At 39.9% G+C, this 23,792-nt stretch overlaps 1 pseudogene; it reads right to left on the bottom strand.

Moving 5' to 3' along the window:
* The window catches only part of LOC138775153 (cystic fibrosis transmembrane conductance regulator-like), a 38,265-nt pseudogene extending 17,192 nt beyond the window's left edge, over positions 1-21,073 (bottom strand).
* Between the last annotated feature and the right edge of the window lie 2,719 nt (positions 21,074-23,792).

Genomic DNA, 23,792 nt, shown 5'->3' on the forward strand with positions numbered 1-23,792 from the left:
TAAGGCTGAGCTGCTCACTTCCACAGGAGGATCTCTGCAGTTCTACAGAGACTCTAACATGGATTGTCACCACCGGAGTTGATCAGGAGGCAGTGGGTTACAATGAGAGGGCTTTTTACCCAGTACAGTATCAGAATGGGGACACATGGGTGCCTGTATTACAAAGTCTTGCTTGTTTACCGAGTTCCAATGTTACTTGTAATCCAAGGTCTCACTGTATATGTGAACTCTAAACAGCATACTGTATGTGATATGAATTGAGCTTAATTTGTGCAAATACAATCAGTATACCAATATCATAAGGATCACAGCAGTGACACATTTTGGGCTTTTCTAGAATACCAGACAATAGGTTATGCTCACCTAATTTTTTTACTTTTTTTTTACTAGTAGAACAATATCCTGATGACTAAACTGACATTCTCTAAAACTGCAGTACTACACATACACTCCCTCTGTAATTAGAAAATGCCATTTGGAAATTGTTTTTATGAGGATGACTAAATTGTAGCTTCTGGTAATAACAAAATTGGAATGCCTAGCCAAACCTTACACCATGATAAACCACAATGAACAAGAGGATATAGCTAATTGAGCATGAAAAGCTTGGAGTACAAAGCAATGTGCCAAATACTTACTGATCAGAAAGGAATGTTTTTTTTTAAGGTAAAGCTATTTGAGATTTTAAGGTCATATGTGGACATATTAATCTGACTTGTGAAGAACATAGTGTAAGGCAGTGACTGAAAAGGTGGTAGATGGTGTGTGTATTCTACCTAAGGTTTTCACCCATAGGTTATGTCCACACGTTTAACAGCGTCCGTTGCATAGCAATGGGCGCTGTTAAACGGCCGGCCGTCGGGCTGCACTCAGCCCATTCCTGCAGCCGATACCTCCGTATCGGCTGCAGGCACGGTCTTTTTTCACAAGGGATTTGAGGGCACCGGAGGCTGTTCTTTGGGTGAACGGTGCCCGTTCACCCAATTCTTTGGGTGAACGGCGGAAAATGCTGGCAAATATTATTGAGTCTATGGGATGGGCGGAACTTCAAGCTGAGGCCACCTGGCAGAATCCACTTGAAGTCTCTGCACATATTCTGTAGTGTGAACATACCCTAACACGTTCCCACGCCCCCTTCCATTCCTGCTTCTGCTTAAATGACTGTCATCTGGAGGCCGAGCCCTGCTTCCAAATCACGCACCTGTGTACAATTTTTATGCACAGTACAGAAACCAGAAGGGCTTGTCCCTGAAAGCTAACTCAATCAAGCAGGGAGGTATTACAGCCCTTAACACTTCAGGGGCTTAAGAACGCTCTTTATGACATGTTACACCAAGAATAAAAGCATTTTCTTTGCTATGGAAGCAAAGACGGATATATGAAAGGTATGATGTGAAGAACTAGCCGAAGCATTACCTTACAATTAAGGCAAGTCTACTGAGGAGGGAGATGTAAGGGGGAGACACATGCAGAGAAAGAGAGACAGTTAAGAGACAGCTCTGTAATTAGGAGATCTCAGCCCATGGCTTTATACACAATTTAGACTGCTTACTACAGCTTTATCATAGCTTCCATGCTGCTACTATAGATGGTGCCTTTTAGGCTGTGCACACATCTGTGTGTAGACACTATAAAAATTAAGGGCCTTTTACACAGGTCAATTATCATGTGATAAATAACTATCGTTTAAATTTAAGCAATAATCTGCTGGTGTAAACACCGCAACAATGAAATAACGAATGAGAAATCGTTTGGATTTCGTTGATTGCATCTTTTGAGCTTACTTCAAAATCATCGTCAATCGTTTCCTAGGCTTTAGATGCAAACACTCGTCGTTCAGTCCTTCGTAGAGATCAGTATTATATTACTATATTAAAACAACTTTTTCTAGTTTATCTCTTCCTCTAAGCATCTATCATTTAAAAGAAAAAATCATCGCCTGTCATTCGCTAAACAAGCACTTAAGAAATGTTTTTGTTCATGTAAATTACTCCCATAGGCTCTGCCGGCAGATTTAGCTTGCAGAGCAGAAATGTGCTGAAAAATGCTATTTATGATGCGAGTTCGCAGCGTGACCCTATTTGTATAAGTTAGGGGTCACACAACAGGCAGTGTGACACAGTGATTCCTGCTCGCACAGACAGGAATTGTCGTGTAGCCCCAGTTATAGGATTCATGCACACAGCAAATCCATATGCACAGAGTCCCTACAGTTCTCTAATGTAAATCTGCAAGGACTTTGTAGATATGTACAACCGGAGGCACATGAAAGTAAAGTATGAGGCCACGTCAGTCTATAGGTGCTACAGATTGACACAGAACTGATTTATAATTATGTGAACCAGAGTTAATAATACCATACTCATTTGCTCTTGTATAATACAAAGCACACTAGATCAGAGAGAAAGCATGTCATGCAATAAGAAATATTACACACTTTCCCCAGTCTTGTGTACTTCTTTGATGGCTTTCCATGATAACCTCTCTCATATCTATACATCCACTAACCAAATACACTTTGTACCGATAAAAACTGATCATTGAACATTCTCATAGTAAGGATGCAGAACAGGATATGTTAGTACCTTTAAATCCTCCTCATTAATGTCTTCACTTATTTCTAAGACACTGTCTTGTGAAGAACGTCTGCTGTAAATGTCTAATTCTGATGATAATTTAGATTGGGGGGCCACTGACATCTTCCTAATGGATGGTCCCCTTCCATAAGCTCCTTGACTTTGTGAGACAGATGTACCTGTCATTAAGTTCAATACAGATTGCCTTCTCCGACCTTGAAAAGTTGGACCTGTGTTGAGAATATTACTTCTTGGCAAAATTGCTTCTCCTTGCTCTGAATCTGGAACCAAAGAGAGCTTTCTTTCCTCCGGCTCAGTGGGAGACTCCTCTTCTATTCCTCCCATTTGTGGTTGAGATTTTTGCATGATTGAAATTTTTCGACTTGATTTCCGAGCATTAATAATAGAATTCTTTCTCTTTTCCAAAAATTCAGCAGTTTGTTTGAATGACTTATTTTTTATTTCATTTCTGACAACTACTGGATCACTGTCGACTGAAAATCGCCGCAAGGTCTCTGTTAATATTGAATTTCGCCTTTCTGCACTAAAGTTATCAAAGGCATCAAATCCCATCAGCTCAGAGCTGAAGTCAGGACGTTGATCTTGAAGCTCCGTAAATGTTCCATAGAAGTAACAGCTGCCTTCATGCAGCAGTAGAATTTTATCTGCTTTCCTAAGCTGTTCCAATTTTGAGGTAACAAGAATTCTGGTCTTGTTGGCCATTAGCTTACAGATGCAGCTACAAGGAAAAAAACAGAACTTATTAAACTTGGAAAAACCTGAAAGAAAACCAAGTATGCATACATTTAATTATTGGGAAAAATCCATTATTATGGCTTGTTTCCTAATTGTTCAGAACTAGAGATAAGCGCAACTCAAGCATGCTATAGACTGTATCAGTGTTTTCCAGGCAGTCTTAGGGCTCTAATGGCAATGGTGCAAAGGTTTCGCTTTATTAAAAGTACCTAAAGTTTTAAAAAGCTTCTAACATGTCATAGCAAGATGTCAGAAATTTGATCAGTAGCGGCCCTTGTGCTGAACTTTCTAAATCCATACACTGCTTATTCTGTTCTCTGACCAGAGTGAAGTAGTGATGGGCAGACATGAATTTATTTTTGTTTTTCAATTTTTGTGACTCGTGAGAGGTCACAGCACCTGGACCCCCTTGGATTATAACTTCTGACACATTAAAACTTTAGGTATATATAAAAAAAAAAAAATCTCAATCTTTGTTTATATTCCAGCAGCAGTCTTATGTTATACTAAATCACTGACCTCAGTGGCCACATGTCAAACTTCAATAGAGTTTAATATCTCTGATTATATCATAGACTTTATACTTTTCAGTACTAATGTTGCTTAAAGGGACATTTTTCAGAATTCCCAATGCAGCAGATGGAAATGAAATACCTTACAGTCATGGCCAAAAGTTTTGAGAATGACACAAATATTATATTTTCACATGATCTGCTGCCCTCTGGTTTTTATGTGTGATTGTCAGATGTTTTTATCACATACAGAAATATAATTGCAATCATATTATGAGTAACAAAAGCTTATATTGACAGTTAGAATGAGTTAATGCAGCAAGTCAATATTTGCAGTGTTGACCCCTCTTCTTCAGGACCTCTGCAATTTTCCCTGGCTGCTCTCAATCAACTTCTGTACCAAATCCTGACTGATAGCAGTCCATTCTTGTACAATCAATGCTTGCATTTTGTCAGAATTTGTTGGTTTTTGTTTGTCCACCCGTCTCTTGATGATTGACCACAAGTTTTCAATGGGATTAAGATCTGGGGAGTTTCCAGGCCATGAACCTAAAATCTCTATGTTTTGTTCCCTAAGCCATTTAGTTATCACCTTTGCTTTATGGTAAGGTGCTCTATCATGCTGGAAAAGGCATTGTTGTTCGCCAAACTGCTCTTGGATGGTTGGGAGAAGTTGCCCTTGGAGGACATTTTGGTACCATTCTTTATTCATGACTGTCTTTTTAGGCAAGAATGTGAGAGAGCCGATTCCCTTGGCTGAGAAGCAACCCCACACATAAATGGTTTCAGGATGCTTTACAGTTGGCATAAGACAAGACTGGTGGTAGTGCTCACCTCGTCTTCTCCGAATAAACAATCGTAAAGGGGATTCATCAGAGAAAATGACTTTACCCCAGTCCTCAGCAGTCCACTCCCTGTACCTTTTGCAGAATATCAGTCTGTCCCTGATGTTTTTTCTTGAGAGAAATGGCTTCTTTGCTGCCCTCCTTGAGACCAGGCCTTGCTCCAAGAGTCTCCACCTCACAGTGCGTGCAGATCACCTGCCTGCTGCCATTCCTGAGCAAGCTCTGCACTGCTGGTAGACCGATCCCGCAGCTGAAACACTTTTAAGAGACGGTCCTGGCGCTTGCTGGTCTTTCTTGGGCGCCCTGGAGCCTTTTTGGCAACAATGGAACCTCTCTCCTTGAAGTTCTTGATGATGCAATAGATTGTTGACTGAGGTGCAATCTTTCTAGCTGTGATACTCTTCCCTGTTTGGCCATTTTTGTGCAGAGCAATGATGACTGCACGTGTTTCTTTAGAGATAACCATGGTTAACAGAAGAGAAACAATGATGCCAAGCACCAGCCTCCTTTTAAAGTGTCCAGTGGTGTCATTCTTACCAAATCATGACAGATTCATCTCCAGCCCTGTCCTCATCAACACCCACACCTGTGTTAATGGAGCAATCACTGAAACGATGTTAGCTGGTCCTTTTAAGGCAGGGCTACATGGATGTTGAAATGTGTTTTGGGGGATAAATTTTCTAGGCAAATATTGACTTTGCAAGTAATTGCTGTTAAAGGGGTTATCCAGCGCTACAAAAACATGGCCACTTTTTCCCCTACTGTTGTCTCCAGTTCAGGTGCGGTTTGCAATTAAGCTTCATTTACTTCAATGGAACTGAGTTTCAAAATCACACCCAATCTGGAGACAACCGTAGGGGGAAAGTGGCCATGTTTTTGTAGCGCTGGATAACCCCTTTAAGCTGATCACTCTTTATAACCTTCTGGAGTATATGCAAATTGCCATTTTAAAAACTGAAGCAGTAGACTTTGTAAAAATTAATATTTGTATCATTCTCAAAACTTTTGGCCATGACTATACAATTATGTCATTTTGGTACCAAAATTCTATGCCACTAAACATCTTATAAATTGTTAGGCTAGCGTCACACGTACGATGTTGCAGCGGATTTTCTGCTCCGGATCCGCAGCAGATATGACTAAATGAATGAACACAGCATCAAATCTGCACCAATCTTCAGTAGATTTGACAGTGCGGATTTAATGCTGTGTTCATTCATTTTGTCAAATCTGCTGCGGATCTACTGCGGATCCGCAGCAGAATATCCGCTGAGATACAGTAAGTGTGAAGCTACCCTTACATAGGTTCTCCTGGGTACAGCAGACTGCCACATGTGTCTGTTACCTATAACTTAAGGCATACAACAGGGAGCAAAAAAAACACCATTCAACATTTAAAGCCTAACCATTGTCTGCAGATGTTCATACTTGAAAGGTTGATGATGATTATGACAACAACTTCCTGTTTATGGTGATAAACATACTAATATACAGCTGAGGATGCCTTTGAAAGACCAAAATGTTTTGGGTGAATGTCACCAACTGCTTGTGACACTCCAAGACAGAATAGGTCTCAGAGCATAAAATTCCATCCTTACTGGTATGCAGTCAGATGTGTCTTTAACCCCTTCCCATCAGTAACCTGTATATATACATTCCTAGTGCACATACCCCATGCAGTAGGAATGTATATATACGTTCCTGTACTTACAGGGTTACTGATGTGAGCGGAACCGCTGCAGTGAGAGCTGTCCCGCTCACATCAGTGTCCGGGGCCGGAGGTGATGAGAGGCAGCTGTGTCTCATTAACCGCTTAAACGCTGTGATCTACTGCGATCACAGCGTTTAAGGTACTTAGTGACAGATCAAGCATCTGTCACTGAGTGATGGGGACCCCGGCAGCCATGCTGCGGGGATCCCGATCGCATGTGCCGACAGGCAGGGGTAAGCTCCTTACCTCCGTCCTGTCAGTTCGGTGATCCATGTATAGAGTCTGCTCTCAGGCAGGCAGTATACATAGATCGCCAATAACACTGATCTGTGCTATGCTATGGCATAGCATAGATCAGTATATGCAATCTAATGATTGCATCTTTTACAGTAAATAAAAGTGTAAAAAAAAATAAGTTTAATAAAAAAAAGTTTTTATAAAAGTATTAAGAAATCCCTTATAAACCCCCCCCCCCCCCCAATAAAAGTTTAAAAGACCCCCTTGCCCATTATAAAAATAAAAATAAATAAATAAACATATTACATATTGTAGCGTGCAGAATTTTCCGATCTATTAAGATATAACATTGTCCCTGCACGGTGAATGGCGTCAACGGAAAAAAAACGCAGTAGGATTGCTGATTTTATTTAATTATATGTCACAAAAAAATGTATAAAAAGCAATCACAATTTTTCTGTTACACCAATATGATATTAATAAAAACTAGAGATCATGGCACAAAAAAATTACACCCCAACCAGCCCTGTAGGTGGAAAAAGAAAACCGCTAAGGCTCTTAGAAGGTGGGGAGGAACATTGTATTAATCTGATTCTGACTTTTGTGCATTAAAGGGCTCTGTCTTGAAGGGGTTAACATATGGTAAAACAAATTATGCAGCACAAATAAAAATAAAAATGTCAGCCCCCTAAGTCTACTGTTCCCAGCAGTCTGTTCTTCCACATATCCAAGGAAGACTACACAAACTACACATCTTGCATCTCCTCTAAACAGACATCATACTTTATATACTTAACGTTTACCATTGTTATCATTTTCAACATCTAAATCAACAGGGGATGTTAAATAAAGCAAATTTAGAATTTACATTTATTATTTAAAACAAGCTGTAAAACAAAGCTATACTTACCTGTATCTTGGTCCAGTCTCCTGAAGGGAGATTTTTAGTCTTGTGCGAGTTAAAAAAAAAAACTTAACACAGGAAGTCCCAGTCATCTGCGCTCACAGAGAAGGCAGTCATGTGATTGATGGACACATTGAGCTGTGACTCTCTGTACTGGCCGGAACTTCATGTGTTCAGTCTCTTTTTTTTAGCCAGAACAAGACTAAAAATCTATTGTTGATTTAGATTTTAAAAGTTATGACAGGTATACTTTAAACTTTTGGAAACTAATTTCTACCCACATTTTCTATCTTTCGTCTTTCAACAATTAGATACATAACAATATCCTGATATTGAATGTTTTTTAGGGGAGAAATAAATTATGTAGCATGTATGGTCATCACAAAGCTGCCCGCACAACAGGAAATTGTATCTATTATTAATGTAGAAATGAGCAATATAATAAAACTATATACAAATGACTCATCATGTGCAGCAAATGGAAATAGTCTAAAAATGTAAAAAGATCTACATTCTGTTCCTCAAGTTAAAAATAATAATAATGTGTTGCAGCCTAAACCTATTTAAATAGGCCTACTTTAGTAAATATCCCATAGTACCATTTGTTTCTTGTACCACTACAGCAAACAAACTGGACTGGTATTAAATTGCCATTATGTAGTGTGCTATAGGGGCTATAGAGAAAGGTTAACAAGGACAAAATATTAAAAACTAGTAGAAAACTAGAATGCAGATATGATTAGAGTACCTACTGAGTACTAAAATTTTAAAAAAGTAAAGCATTACAAATATATGCTCATCTGTTTTTTTCCCCATCTACTACGTGTTTTGTTTTCTGATCTTTGTACATTGGCCATATTTTGTTGCTCTTTATTGTATTGATTCGTATAAATATTGTATAGTTTTTTTACCATGGTTTTACGTTGTGAATAATGTCAATAATAAACTAGATTAAGAAAAATAAATGTGTTTTTAAGACAATAACTATATTGCTCATATTTGAATCATATATAGCATTAGTAGCAAATTTCCTTTCTACATACCTTTCAAATATTTCTTTTTCTGTGAACAAGTCAAGATAGCTGAATGGAGAGTCTAGTAAGTAGAGGTCTGCATCTTTGTAGACAGCTCTAGAAGAACAGAAATATATGTTGCATTATGTACAATTATCAATGCTAGTGGTAGACTAAAAGCTCAAGCCAAGTCACAGGGGGGGGGTCTCCCAAATAACTGCAGTGTGTGAATGCTGTGTTTGAGAGTCCTTTCGGATCCTACAGTATCACAACCTAGGTATACCTGCTATCTCTGCATTCAATTTAACCATGCCAATAGTCAGTATGTTCTATGGTATAGGTAACCACCAGAAGTCTTGGTGACCTTTGAGATGAGAGCCAACTATTAGCAGAAGTGACATACACGGGAGGATTACCAACACCACAGGAAGAAACTTTATTATTAAAGTGGATTTCTGTGTGATATTTATACAAAGCAAGGTAATGCTGTTATAAGATATGGTGCTGGAAGCTAAAAAAACAAACAAACAATAGCACAGCCTTACCTTGCTAGAGATATTCTTGCCCGCTGACCTCCGCTAAGTGTTATTCCTCCTTCCCCTAGGACGGTATTATCTTTTTCTGGAAACTTTGCAATGTCCTAGAACAATAAATGGACACAATGACATCTAAAGCTCTATTATGCATAGACGTTCTTGAGACCAAAGTGAAATTAAATGTTTTTTCTATAACGAGTATGCTTACCAGGTACAATGTGACATATTGCACCAGAAATCTTTCCACAGCATGCCCCTATCCCACTGGTTACCATTGCCCCAGTCATCCGTCACTTCCGGTATAAGCAGGGGTGCCTACGCTGCTCTTTCCTACATGTCTCATGCTCCCATGCACCAATGCTTCTATCTGGAGCGGCCTATTATTAGCCCTCCCTTCACCAAGCATTGGCTGTGAACTTCACACTGTCTTCTGTGCAGTGTATAAGGGTCAAAGTCACATGAGAGATGTGAAGTGGGGTAGAGAGGCTGACACAGCCTGTTCTCCGGCTTCTACCCCAAGCCCAGACCATGAAGCTCTCCTGATGCGTTTACGTCACAGCCCCAAGATGGTGCCCGCTGATAAGCATTGTGACGTTACAAAGGAAGTTATCTGCCTGGGTTGGCAGATAAGGCTGTTTTCACACTGCATTTCTGCAGTCTGTTTAATGTATCAATTTTTAAATAGTTACTTTTTACATACACAAAAACATGGTCAACCACATTTTTTGTGTATGCTTAAAAAAGGAAAAAAATTATTTTACAATGGAAGTCAATGCAAAAATGGATCTAAACAGATTTCACACATTTGCATTTGTTTTGTATCCTTTTTTTTTCTTTCATAAAAACGTATATGTTAAACGGACTTCAAAAGCACATTGTGGATCCAGCCTAATCTTTTCATGTAATAGAGCCATTAGTGACATTGATGTCTGCAGCACATCCTCTATGTGTAAATGTACCAAGCAACACTTTTAATTTTACCTTTACTGAGTGAATTCAGTCACCTTCTAGCTTCAGTGGTTCTTTTGTCCCACCTAGAAAACTGCTGTCCCTTGTTTCCATGTGATTGAACTAAACTAAAACTTATAATTGTATAATAAAAGTTATTTACCCCACTAGCACCATTTTCCAGATCGTTGCTGTCTGTGGGAACAATTTGGGTGAAAACCAACAGTAGAATGACTAAGGGACCTATTACACGGGACGATTATAGTGTAATGCAATGTAAGGCAATGATCGAAAAATCGTTTGTGTTTCGTTGATTGTTGATTTAGATCTGAACCTAAAATTATTGTTAATTGTTATCTAATCGTTCGCTGTAAATCCACATTTCTTTGCTCAAGTTCCGCATTTGTTTACTAATCGTTCAGTGTAAGTGCACTAGTTTGCGATCGTTTATCGTTAGTCGTTAATCATTAAAAATTGCTCAGTGTAATAGGACCCTGACAGCTGAGAGTTGGTCTTAGTTGGTCTGCTTTGATCTTCTTTGAACTAAACAGTCAAGCATTAACTAATGTTATCCCCTATTCTGTGGATAGGGGATCCCTAATAGATATGAGCGAACCGGGTTTGGGTTTGAGTCGATCCGAACCCGAACGTTCGGTATTTGATTAGCTGGGGACAAAGCTCTAAGGTTGTGTGGAAAACATGGATACAGCCAATGACTATATCCATGTTTTCCACATAGCCTTAGAGCTTTATCCAAGTTCAGCAGCCACCGCTAATCAAATGCCAAAAGTTCGGGTTCGGATCGACTCGAGCATGCTCCAGGTTCACTCATCTCTAATCCCTAACTGATTAGTAGTGAAATGACTACTTGACCTCCACCAATCATGAGAACAGCTATTTAAGGGCTTATTCACACGATCTTTGCCGCGATCCGGAGGAGAATCACAGCATGGATCCCACCACCCCCCAGCTGCAGAGATGACACAGGGGGTGATCTCTGCCATGATCTGTGTGGGTTGCGGCACGGGTCATGTGAATGGCTGCATTCACTTTAATGGTCCCTAAAATTGTCCGTGGTCGTGGATCCGCATCCACAGACAATTTTACGGGACATGTGAATTCAGCCTAACAGTGTCAGCAGTTTGGAATATGAATTACAGCTGACAGATTCCGCTTGATTGATTCAAATAAGACGCTTTGGATCATAAAGACTGTCCCAGACAAAGGCCAATTTCACACTTGTATATGATGGCCACAAATAGTGTTGTCTGATTATCTGAACTAACTGCATCACAGATCACTATGATTATAGTTTAGGACATGCAGTCAGCCATATTACACTCCTGTGCACCTGGCCTAATAGTTTAATAGAAAAGGTCTCTACTCTTTCCACTATATAGTCCAAAATTTCATCATGCCCTTCAAAATTAAAGTAGGCCAGGAATTTTTGATAATGGCTTATAACAGAGAACACCAGTGCATATATCCTATGTGTTGCCAGGATATGCAGTATCCTGGTGTGAATTGGGCCTGTTTTTTGCGTTTGTGTGACACACCCCACTCGCTTCTCAGGTTCCAGCAATGCAGGAGTTCCTCAGAGCTCTGCAGACTTGATTGCTGCAGCTGAGCAAGGCTTTTGATTGACTTTTTCCTCTGCCTGTCCGGAACCTTGAGGATCAGAGCGCCGGTCCAATAGGGATCCGGACCAGGCTCTTGATCCTCATAAAAGAAAGCCGAGCCAGTCTCTCATCGCTGGCTATTAAGGTTCATACCCTGATTCCAGCTCCCCCTGTCTATTCCTGCGATCCCTGTACCTAATTTCTCTGCTGTTATCTGACCTCCCGCCTGACCTTTGACTATCCGATTGTTTACTGATTTTGTACTGCGTTGCCCATTTGGTTTTTACTTTGGCTTGTTGACTCTCCTTTGTGTTTGTCTGTCTTGTTCTGTGTTCCACTTACACCAGAGCAGGGACTGCCTTTGTGGTTGTCCGTGGCTGCTTAGGGCTGTTTGAGACAAGTAGGTAGGGACAGTGGATGGTTTCAGACCTAGGGCTCACTGTCGTGTTTTATCCCTACGTCCCTGTCCTGACATGTGCAAAATCTTGTCCAGACCTTGGGGCCACATCTGGGGCCAAACAGTTGAGAAATAGAGGATAGATAGATAGATAGATAGATAGATAGATAGATAGATAGGAGATATATAGATAGGAGATAGATAGATAGATAGATAGATAGATAGATAGATAGATAGGAGATAGATAGATAGATAGATAGGAGATAGATAGATAGATAGATAGATAGATAGATAGATAGATAGGAGATAGATAGATAGATAGGAGATAGATAGATAGATAGATAGATAGATAGATAGATAGATAGATAGATAGATAGATATGTACAAAACAGAAGGTTGGACGGCACTGTGCTGGCTTTAAGTCAAATAGCTTTAAGCTGGTGGGTGCACGTCTCAATAGAAGTCGATCCCAACGGCTTCACTAGATATCTAAATTAGACAAGAGGACGGCACTCCAATTGTATGAAAGTGATGATTTATTCACCCAATCACGTACAGCAACGTTTCTGAAAAAGCTTGAAAAAGACTCAGGTTAGAGTCGAAACGTCGCTGCACGTGATTGGGTGAATAAATCATCACTTTCATACAATTGGAGTGCCGTCCTCTTGTCTAATTTCGTTAGATAGATAGATAGATAGATAGATAGATAGATAGCAGACACTGACTTTTAAAATATAGACTTTAACCACTCAGTACATAGCTTAACATTTATGTATGTAAGAAAGAGAAGAGAGACACTGCTGATGTTATAACAGTAATGTACCGCCTGTAATATAAATCTGTACAAATCAAGATAAGAAGTGACAGGAAAGACAATAGAAACTAGTTACATTACCCTAACAGCATGTGAAAATAACAACCTGCCTCAAAATATATCTATTGCACAAGAGAAGTCACTGCCAGATGCTGGGCACCCCATGCCTTAAATACCTATTCTTTACACTATTGTTCTAGAGAACAGAAAGGTCAGCTTGCCCTTCACTCCCAGGGACTAATAGCTGATGTCCTGTCTTTCTGGTCAAGCTCCATGGTGGCGTCTGGCTGAATTGATTATACTTCCACAACTAAGCAAAGATGTGAGCGCATTTCCAAAGAATAAAAATGATACTCATTAGCACTTCATGGGGATGACTAATGTAGGCATATAAGGCTAGAAACGTGATAACAGCTGAGGTAAACGTGGATTTATGTGGAAAGGGAAAACCCACAGTTTCTGTGTATCAAGGCTAAATATACAGGGACTCAAGCAAATGCACCAACAGTACCAAGATCAGCAAATCTTCCAATATGTATCTATGTATAACTGACAAGAATTGATCTTCAGGGGCCCTGGAAAGCTGGGTGACAACCTATGTGGAAGCTGTGGAGGCTCTTTTTACTTGCATTTTTGGAGTCTATGTGGTATATGCACCAGGAAATCTTCCAGCATAAACAGTAAAGATATCTACAGACCTCTACTACATGATGGAGGATAGAAGAGTATCAATATGAAATAACACAGCCCGCTGCTTTATTTCATAGAGCTGTATTCAGCTAATAAAAAGTATACTAAGGTTTTTTTTTTGTTTTTGTTTTTTTTTAACATGGGAGGCTATGTATAATGGATTTTTTTCTGGCATGGTATCTTGTTTTCCAAATGTACCTACAGAATATAAAATTTTTAACGTGACAGAAGACACATCAAGATCTCCATGATAAATATTTTATGGCTTTTTACTTATCATTAGGAGTAAAGATTTCTGGTGTCTTTAAATTTGAAGATATGGAATATACTGTAGATCATATAACCTATAGCACACAATTCCTGCTCTACTCAAGAAAATATCCAACATATCCAGGTGCCATAAGGGTTTTTTTACATTATTATGTTGTCTGACATACTGGCATAAAGTTGTCATTTGCACGGTCAAAGAAAGTTTAGAGCTAAAAAAAAGCAATTACCTAGGAAATGACACTTGCAGGCTATGATACCAACAATTGCACCATCAAAGGAAAGCAGAGCAGCCAAAGGTGATAACAGTATATGCATATTTCACCAGAATTACTATCAAACACTACACCAATACAGTACCAGGGTGTACACATTACAAACAAAATAAACTCCTTTATGAGGTAATTAGGGATACTATTAATATTTGCACTCAGCACACAAGTCTTGCACACCAGAACTGCTTAACTCTTTCAGCAGTCTATTTCACAACAAATATTTATTTTAGTAAGATAGGAGTTCACATTACACATTGTAAATCTTAACTTATTATTTTTTTTTTAGCTCTTAGACCTTGATATTGCCTCAGTAATCACACATACATGTAACTACATAAACTATTAACTCGCTGAAAGTCTGAAGATGTGACTACAGTTAATGGGGTTATCCGGCACATAATAACTTTTTATATAATGCTGCCCTTTATAAAACATAATAAACATCATATTCTCCCCTAACCACACTCCCTCCATCCTCCTTTCCTAGTCCCCTGCTGTCAGGTAAACTTGTCTTAGGAGTGACAGCCCGCTCAGCCAATCACTGGCCGTGGCACTGTCCAGTCTCAGTCCATGATTAGACAAGCTCATCTTGGAAGTGGCAGCAGCAGTGGGTACCTAAAGACAACATAGGAGAACACCAGGGGATCATAGTGAGAAAAAAATACAATATTTATTATGTTTATATAAGGGCAGCACTATATAAAATGTTTTTAAGTGCCGGAGTACCCCTTAAAGATCCTATGACATGGAGATGTGCAGCTGATTAAAAGTTAGGTTGCATGCACATCTCTAGCGATGTCCCTGCAGCTCTAGCCTGGTATAACTAAGCCGTGTAATAGGCTCTGTGCTGGTCTAGCAGAACGACAATTACTTACACCATGGGCAGGGCGGAGTAAAACAGCATTTATTTTAAATACTGTATCTTACTTTCTTAAATCAGACAGGGCACAAGGAATCTAAGATGCAGGAAATTACTCTGTAATGTCTCCACAAATGGTGATAACCGGTGGTTACCTGGTGTTGTTGTGAAGGGCCTTTTACACAGACTGATTATTGTGCAAAAAAAATGATCAAATTGTTCAAATTTAAGCGATTATCTTCTGGTGTAAATGTGGCAATGATCAAACTACTGTATGAACAAAAAATCGGTTCCATGTCGTTGATCGCATTTTTTGAGCTGACCTCAAAATCATTGTTAATTGTTCCCAAGTCTCTCAGTGTAAACACTCATCGTTCACAGTATATAGATATTAACGCAATTATGAATATTCACAGAACATATACGAACGCATTTATGCCTCCAAGGAAGGTGCCTATACAATAAGATGCAGAAACGTGTTCCTTATATTAAAGTGTTTTTATATTTTGCTATATTGGAGTCCGTTCCGTTACCGCGGTAGTACCGTGTGTTATATGGGTTTATATACAAACGTCCCTGAGAATATGTGAGTTTAACCCTATGGCCCCTGAAGATGTGTGGTACAAGAAACGCGTTTGGATGAAGTTATGTGGTCTGAAGAGTACTCAACAAAAGAAAGAGGGAAGTAATCTCTTCAGTTTTTTTCATGCAAAACAATAATGGTTTTTTTTTTAAAACGCAATAAATTGAACACTCACAAAACTAATATGATGTGGAAAGATTGGGACATTTGAATTTAAGTTTGATAAACAGTACACATAAAAACACTGGGACTAATAATAATAAATTTCTAGGAAAAGAGAAGAAATTATATAGTGTACTGAACATCAGACAACTGTGACAAATTTTGTATTTTTGTATTCTTTGTACTAGCTTATTCATTGGTGATGGCTGTGTAAATAGGTGAAAAGGTATTTATGTCTGGTGAATTTTTGACAAACTTTTTAAAGTAACAATAAAAGTTATTTTATTAGATAAAATTCCTAACTTTTCAGTGCAATAAATAGTAATATACAGGAATCAAACATTGTTTACAATCAATCAGAAGTTATATGATATACCTCATATCTGCTATATCCGTGAGTACTTATACCGACACCTGTACATCTGCGCTGAGATCATTTGAATGGTACCTGTCCCAGACGGTTTTAGCTAGGAATTTCGTTCTACATTGCATACTCCTGCAGTATTACACGGGCTGATCTGGAGGAGCAATTTGTCCGATCTGTCAGATCAACGCTCCCTTGCTTCTTGTTCCCTGCTAACTGCCAGAGCTATTACACGTGCCGTCAGTGAGCAGGTAAGAGTGGGGGGGCCGTGGGGAGCTGCAGAAGGGGCTCCCTGGATAGGAGATAGTGGTGGCCAGCAGACCGTCGTTATAATTTTTTTTTTCAAAATCTTGAAAGACAAGGAACATGTTGGCTGATCATTGCCTTTTAACACTCGTTATTACACCAAGCGATACTGGACCCGTAATGGCTAATAATAGGCCAAATATAGCCGATAATCACTTTAGTCCCATGAGTCCCCTTGAGCAAGCTGCATTAAAGGTGTTTACATGCACTTAAATAGAGTTGTGCCTATCTCCTCGCACAACTTCCTTAGGTGAGTGAATCTACTATCATTCACTCCTATCTGACTAATTGTGACTTACTACACCAGAAAGTGCCCCTGTTCTTATTCTTGTTTTCTTAATAAAGGATGAACATGGCCCAGATTTAGTATTGCAAATGTGCATTTTGCACCAAAACACTGTCTTATATAACCACCATCACATGTATTATAAGTTTTAGACTTTGTAGAGAAAAGGGCATGGGCTCTGTAAAATTAGGTGTGGTCTCAGCTAAAACAGGCATGGCCTAAATGGGCCCAAAAATGTTTTGTCACACAATTATGGTTTAAATATATATGCATTGAATAAAAGAAGATTGCTTTACCAGTGCCATATTCATACCAGTGAGTGCTGTATTCATTCTCATAGGTATAAATTCTATTGTTTCAAGGGAATCTGCCAGCACCCAGGCCCTACCTGAGGTGGTGACCAGTGTGCTGTAGTTGGCAATCCCCTTGTATGCATGTTACTTTTTGGTAATTTGTCTGTGGAGTGGATTATGTGCAATCTGGGGTCCTACTGTAATGACGAGTCAATGAGGGGTTGTGGCTCGACGTTTGTGCCTCATTCCAGCACACCTCTCCACTGTTTTCTCCTCCCTTTTTCTTCATGAATAATCAATGCTGCCCGGCCTCCTGTTAACTCATGCTGTCAGTCAGTTTGTCCCAAACAGGCGACTGATCTGCAAATTAGATATAGTTGAAGAATCTCCTAACCTGTTTTGGAGCTGTGCCTAGGGATAAATCTCCTGTGTAAAGACCAGTAACAGTTTTTTCTTTGGTGCGATTCCCCTGATTGGAATTCAATATAGTTATTTTTTTCATATTGTATCATTTTTATAAGTGCAAAGAATTCCAAATCAGGTCCTAATTGGTTTTAATTTTTATTTTTTTTTATATACAATGATTCCCCCCCCCCCCATCATTGTATTGAAAAAACTAAACTAATTTGGACTTGACTGTGAATTATTTGCACTTGATACAAATAAAATGATACAATAATAATAATAATAATAATAATAATAATAATAATAATAATAATAAAAAATAATAAATTAATAACTATATTTAATTTCTATCAGGGGAATCAGACCATAGAAAAAGACTGGGTTTACATTTATCAGGCAGTCTGGCGTTCTTTTTTGTCAACTGATGTCACAACTGATGGCAAAAATGCATTAGTTGTCCTATGCTTTTTTATATTAACCATCTAGGACGTACTTTTTATCTTTTCTAGTTTTGGTATTACAAATACTTATGCAAACTACTGAATGTAAAAGTGGCCTTATTCTATCCTGTTCCTTTAAATAAATGTAATTATTCTGCAAGACTGCAATGGATACCAGCTTACAAACAGTTAATTAGTTCCAGTAATTCAAGACGTGCATACAGTTGTAGACAATAATACAAATTTTACCAACATTGTCAGGACGGGGAGGTAGGGATGAGACGAGACAGTGGGTCCTGAGTCTGAACCCACCACTGTTCCTACCTAATTGCCTCAAACTGCCCTAGGCAGCCGCGGACAACCACAAAGACGTGCCCTATACTGTATAAGCGTAACACAGAACGAGACAGACAAACACAAAAAGGAAAGACAACAAGACAAAGTCAGAACAAACGGGCAGTGCAGTACGAAATCAGGAAACAACTGGATAGTCAAAGGTCAGGTGGTGAGGTCAGGTAACAAAGTCAAGCAAGAAGAGGAATAAGGAACATGGATGTCAAGAATAGACAGGGGGAGCTGGGATCAGGATATGAACCTTAATACCCAGCAGATAAGGACTGGCTCAGCTTTCTTTTATGATCCTTAAGGTTCTGGACAGGCAGAAGAATATGTCAATCAAAAGACACTGCTCAGCTGCAGTGATCAAGTCTGGCAGAGCTCATTGTAACTCCTTCATTGCCAGGAAGCTGAAAAGCAAGCGGGTGTGTCACACAAGAGTAATAACCAGGCCCAGTTCACACCAGGCTCACTGCACATTCCTGACACACATATTATTAAAATATTAATAAATACTACAAAGTTTATAGAAAATCACTCAACTCTAACATATATCTTTATGAAAGCATGTCTGAAACTCAACCCAAAGCAAAAATTTCCTTTTTTTATTTAAAATGTTGTATAAACTATGGATGTTTGTCCATCTGTCTGCATGACATCATATATTCCATGACGAATAAAGATGCCCTATGCAAACACACCCTACAAGATTTGGCAGCAATAGGATATTCTGTACAAATTGGATTATGTGTTATGTGCAATGTGATTTTCAAGAAATTCTGTTTGTTATGATACATGAACTGTATTATTATAATAACACAACTGTATCATTAGTGCACACTGTACAAGCAGTATGAATGACGCGGACATAAAACATACAGCAGCAAACAAAATGGTACTGTTTAGGGAACTCTAATGTCATAAAGTACAAATACTAGTAATAGAAAATCCAGTGCTTTGACAAACACAGTACCATCACTCATGAGTTATAGGAATACTAAAGATTTCAAACTGGCTTGTCGGCACGGGTTTGACAACTGGGACCCCACTGATCACAAGAATGGAGGTGAACGAACCCCTAAAAATGCATCATAATTCACATGTGTGGTGTCTGGTGTGATGTTCATTTTAAGGGGGATCTCAATACCATTCTCATGATCAGTTTGGGTTCCAATGGCCACTAAGACTGTGGTTACACATCAATTTCTGATCGCAGCACCTGCCATGTCACCCCCTGCCCACAGGCGGATGGATTTTTGTCAGTTGCAGGGTCACAGTCGCAGCCACTCATAAGTCACAATGTGACCCCATTCACTTGTATAAGTAAATGGGTCGGCAGAATCTCTGTGTAGTTACAGCCTTATGAGGAGCTCCTTATGGGAAGGTCAAAGAAACAACTCTCTATGGAACAAGTGCTTGGGTGACAGGTATAATAAGTGTGTTGCTAGCTATAGGTTTATATGTTTTTCTACAGGTATCTTAGGTACTAAAATTTACAATAAACTGAAATGTCCTAGCTACTGAACAGAGTTATCTTATCATATTAGAAAATATTAACACACTGTTATTGGTATAATTACACTAAAACTCAACATGTGAGATTCCTGATGCATTTTATCAGGTAATAAAAGTTTGTTTCCCTTGAAAAATGTTGTTTCTATGCCAAGTTGCCTTCCAGGTATGTTTAGAACATTTCCAAAATAAAAACGCCCAAAATACAGCGGACACCAGTCCAACAAAGACATCTAAGATACAGGATATGAGGGCCAACACAAAGTCACTGCCAGAATCTCATTTACCCAGACAAATTTCCTGTTGCTCCCCTTTATCTAATACCCTAAGGCAGAACAGTTTCTTTGTGACCCTCCCCAACACACAAGCACTGAAGCACCCAAGGCACATTTTCTATAACTGCAGCCCTGCTCAACAGATCAATATACCTGTATTGTTTGCTGAATTAGAGGTGTGCATAAGGAAGGATGTCCTACCAGTATATACAGCTAGTGTGTAAGATGGTATTTGCATAAAAAAAGAACTGATTGTTGTGATGCCTGGTTGTAATAGTAAATATGGTACAGATAGGATTATTAAATATTAAAATGGAACCTCTCTCTGCTTCTGGTTGATACCAATACACAGTCTAGCATATGACACCAGTGGCTGTTGCTTTTCTCAGTCTCCCTTTTGTGCCTCTTTTTTCCATCTTATAATGAATGACAAATATACATAATTGTGATCGTCTGTACTTCTGAAAACAGTGGCTTGCATTAGTAGTGTATATCCTATATAACTTAATGGGGTAGTGCGTCGCTAAACATTATTCACAAAATAACACACATTACAAAGTTATACACCTTTGTAATGTGTGTTATGTATGTAAATGGCCCCCTTCCCAGCGTTACCCCCCCACACACACACGCTAGACCCGGAAGTGGCTGGAGCAGTCCGGCCGGCCTCCCGAAGACGACGTCATTGTCACAAGATGGCAGGTGGGGTCGACACGAATGCGGTAAGTATAATGCACCAACACTTCCGGGTCTAGCGTGGGTGGGGGGAACACGGGGAAGGGGGCCATTCACATACATAACACACAATACAAAGTTGTATAATTTTGTAATTTGTGTTATTTTGTGAATAAATGTTTAGCGCCGCACTACCCCTTTAATGTGTTATGAGCCAATATTTGTATTATTAGTGCATTGAAAATACATTGTGCATCCATATAAGAATATACATAAAATACAGACCTCTTCCAGTTGCAGGCTTTAATGACACTTAAATATCTGTATTGGTCATACGATACTCCAAACACTATGTTCTCCTTGATGGTACCAGGCATGAATCCAGGAGAATTGGGGAGAAAATGATATCCTTCCACTGTGTTTTATTTTCCCTGCTTGTGGCTCTAATTCTCCCATTATCATCATTAAAAGAGATGTCTGGAAAAAAAGCATCAAATCCACATTAAGTGATATATAATACACATAGTAATCTGTGCACATACATCTCATATCTTCCATTTATCTCTTTATCTACTATATAACTGCCTACTGCAATTCATTATCTACACTATGTTACCATTAATAATCTGTTATAAACATGTATACTACAAATGTAACACAAATACACAACCAAAACCAAAGTTAGAGAACAAAGGTACCACTGTACTCACATAACCCTTGTTTCAGTGTTTTGTAGGTATTAGAATCTTATGCATTATGCATAGTACAAATGATGTACAAGTACAAGTCATTTTTATGTACAGTTTATTTACATATAGATACATAGATTTTATAGGTTACCATACGATTGGATACAGTTGCCCCATTGAGCATGGAGCTCCGGCCATACACCTGTGGTGCACTCTATACATTCTGAGGGCAATTTTATCCCTATTCTCTGGATCGGTAAGTTCCCAGTGGTCGGACCTCCACTGACCAGCTTGATATCTCTTATCTTATCAATAGGGAATAACAATTTGGGATGTGAATACTCCATTAAATACATAAGAACAAACACTTGACAACTTATGAATATATCTTGGAGTTTATGAGCAAGTATATTGCAACAATATTTCAGTCTGCAAAAAAGAATTCTGATTTAACTTGAGAACTCTGACAAAAGTACATGGGCATATGTTAGATAAGAAGACATATCAGTATTCTGTAAAATATTTGTAAAATATTTGACAATTTTGATACATATTAACTCTAGAAATATTGAATAGACAATCTATATGCATGGATTAGTCTACATACACAGATTCATCTTAATATGGTTGTGTCGTTATGAAAAGTAGGTCTAAACTGATGTATATGTGACATGCTTGGTTCAACTGCAATCTCCAGGAAGTACTGGCAGCTCAGGCCCTATTACACAAAACAATTATCATATAAGGTATTTGTCTCCTTCACAGAGACAGTCCTAGATGCGGCACAACCCGATTAGTGGTGCTGCACGGGGATATCAATGGACCTGTCATCAGGGGCGTAACTAGGATTCATGGGGCCCCATAGCAAAAAAGTGTATAAGGCCCCCCAACATATTACCTGTACCGGGGATATGGAGCTGTCCCCCTGCCTTTGGCAGCTCTGAGACGCTGGGGGGGGGAGGGGGGTAGCAGGCCGCTCAGAGTCCCTGCTGGTTGGGGCAGCTCTGAGTCCAGGGGGGTGACCTCCATTATACTGACTATTATACAGGATGCTAGGGAAGCGGGATGACCCCATTATACAGGATGCTAGGGAGGCTGAGTGACCCCATTATACAGGATGCAGGGAAGCTGAGTGACCACCATTATACAGGATGCTAGGGAGGCTGAGTGACCCCATTATACAGGATGCCAGGGAGGCTGAGTGACCCCATTATACAGGATGCCAGGGAGGCTGAGTGACCCCATTATACAGGATGCCAGGAAAGCTGGTGACCCCATTATATAGGATGCCAGGGAAGCTGGGTAACCCCATTATACAGGATGCCAGGGAGGCTGAGTGACCTCATTATACAGGATGCTAGGGAGGCTGAGTGACCCCCATTATACAGGATGCATGGAAGCTGAGTGACCCCATTATACAGGATGCCAGGAAAGCTGAGTGACCCCATTATACAGGATGCCAGGGAGGCTGAGTGACCCCATTATTCAGGATGCATGGAAGCTGAGTGACCCCATTATACAGGATGCTAGGGAGGCTGAGTGACCCCATTATATAGGATGCCAGGGAGCTGAGTGACCCCATTATACAGGATTCCAGGAAAGCTGGTGACCCCATTATATAGGATGCCAGGGAAGCTGGGTAACCCCATTATATAGGATGCTAGGGAGGCTGTCTGACCCCATTATACAGGATGCAGGGAAAGCTGAGTGACCCCATTATACAGGATGCCAGGAAAGCTGAGTGACCCCATTATACAGGATGCCAGGGAAGCTGAGTGACCCCATTATACAGGATGCCAGGAAAGCTGGTGACCCCATTATATAGGATGCCAGGGAAGCTGGGTAACCCCATTATACAGGATGCCAGGGAGGCTGAGTGACCTCATTATACAGGATGCTATGGGAGGCCTGAGTGACCCATTATTCAGGATGCATGGAAGCTGAGTGACCCCATTATACAGGATGCCAGGGAGGCTGAGTGACCCCATTATACAGGATGCCAGGGAGGCTGAGTGACCCCATTATTCAGGATGCATGGAAGCTGAGTGACCCCATTATACAGGATGCTAGGGAGGCTGAGTGACCCCATTATATAGGATGCCAGGGAGCTGAGTGACCCCATTATAAAGGATTCCAGGAAAGCTGGTGACCCCATTATATAGGATGCCAGGGAAGCTGGGTAACCCCATTATATAGGATGCTAGGGAGGCTGTCTGACCCCATTATACAGGATGCAGGGAAAGCTGAGTGACCCCATTATACAGGATGCCAGGAAAGCTGAGTGACCCCATTATACAGGATGCAGGGAAAGCTGAGTGACCCCATTATACAGGATGCCAGGGAAGCTGAGCCTTAGTGACCCCCATTATACAGGATGCCAGGGAAGCTGAGCCTGAGTGACCCCCATTATACAGGATGCCAGGGAAGCTGAGCCTGAGTGACCCCCCATTATACAGGATGCCAGGAAGCTGAGCCTGAGTGAACCCCAATTATACAGGATGCCAGGG

This window comes from Dendropsophus ebraccatus, unplaced genomic scaffold (genome assembly GCF_027789765.1).
Source record: "Dendropsophus ebraccatus isolate aDenEbr1 unplaced genomic scaffold, aDenEbr1.pat pat_scaffold_1384_ctg1, whole genome shotgun sequence".
Taxonomy (NCBI): domain Eukaryota; kingdom Metazoa; phylum Chordata; class Amphibia; order Anura; family Hylidae; genus Dendropsophus; species Dendropsophus ebraccatus.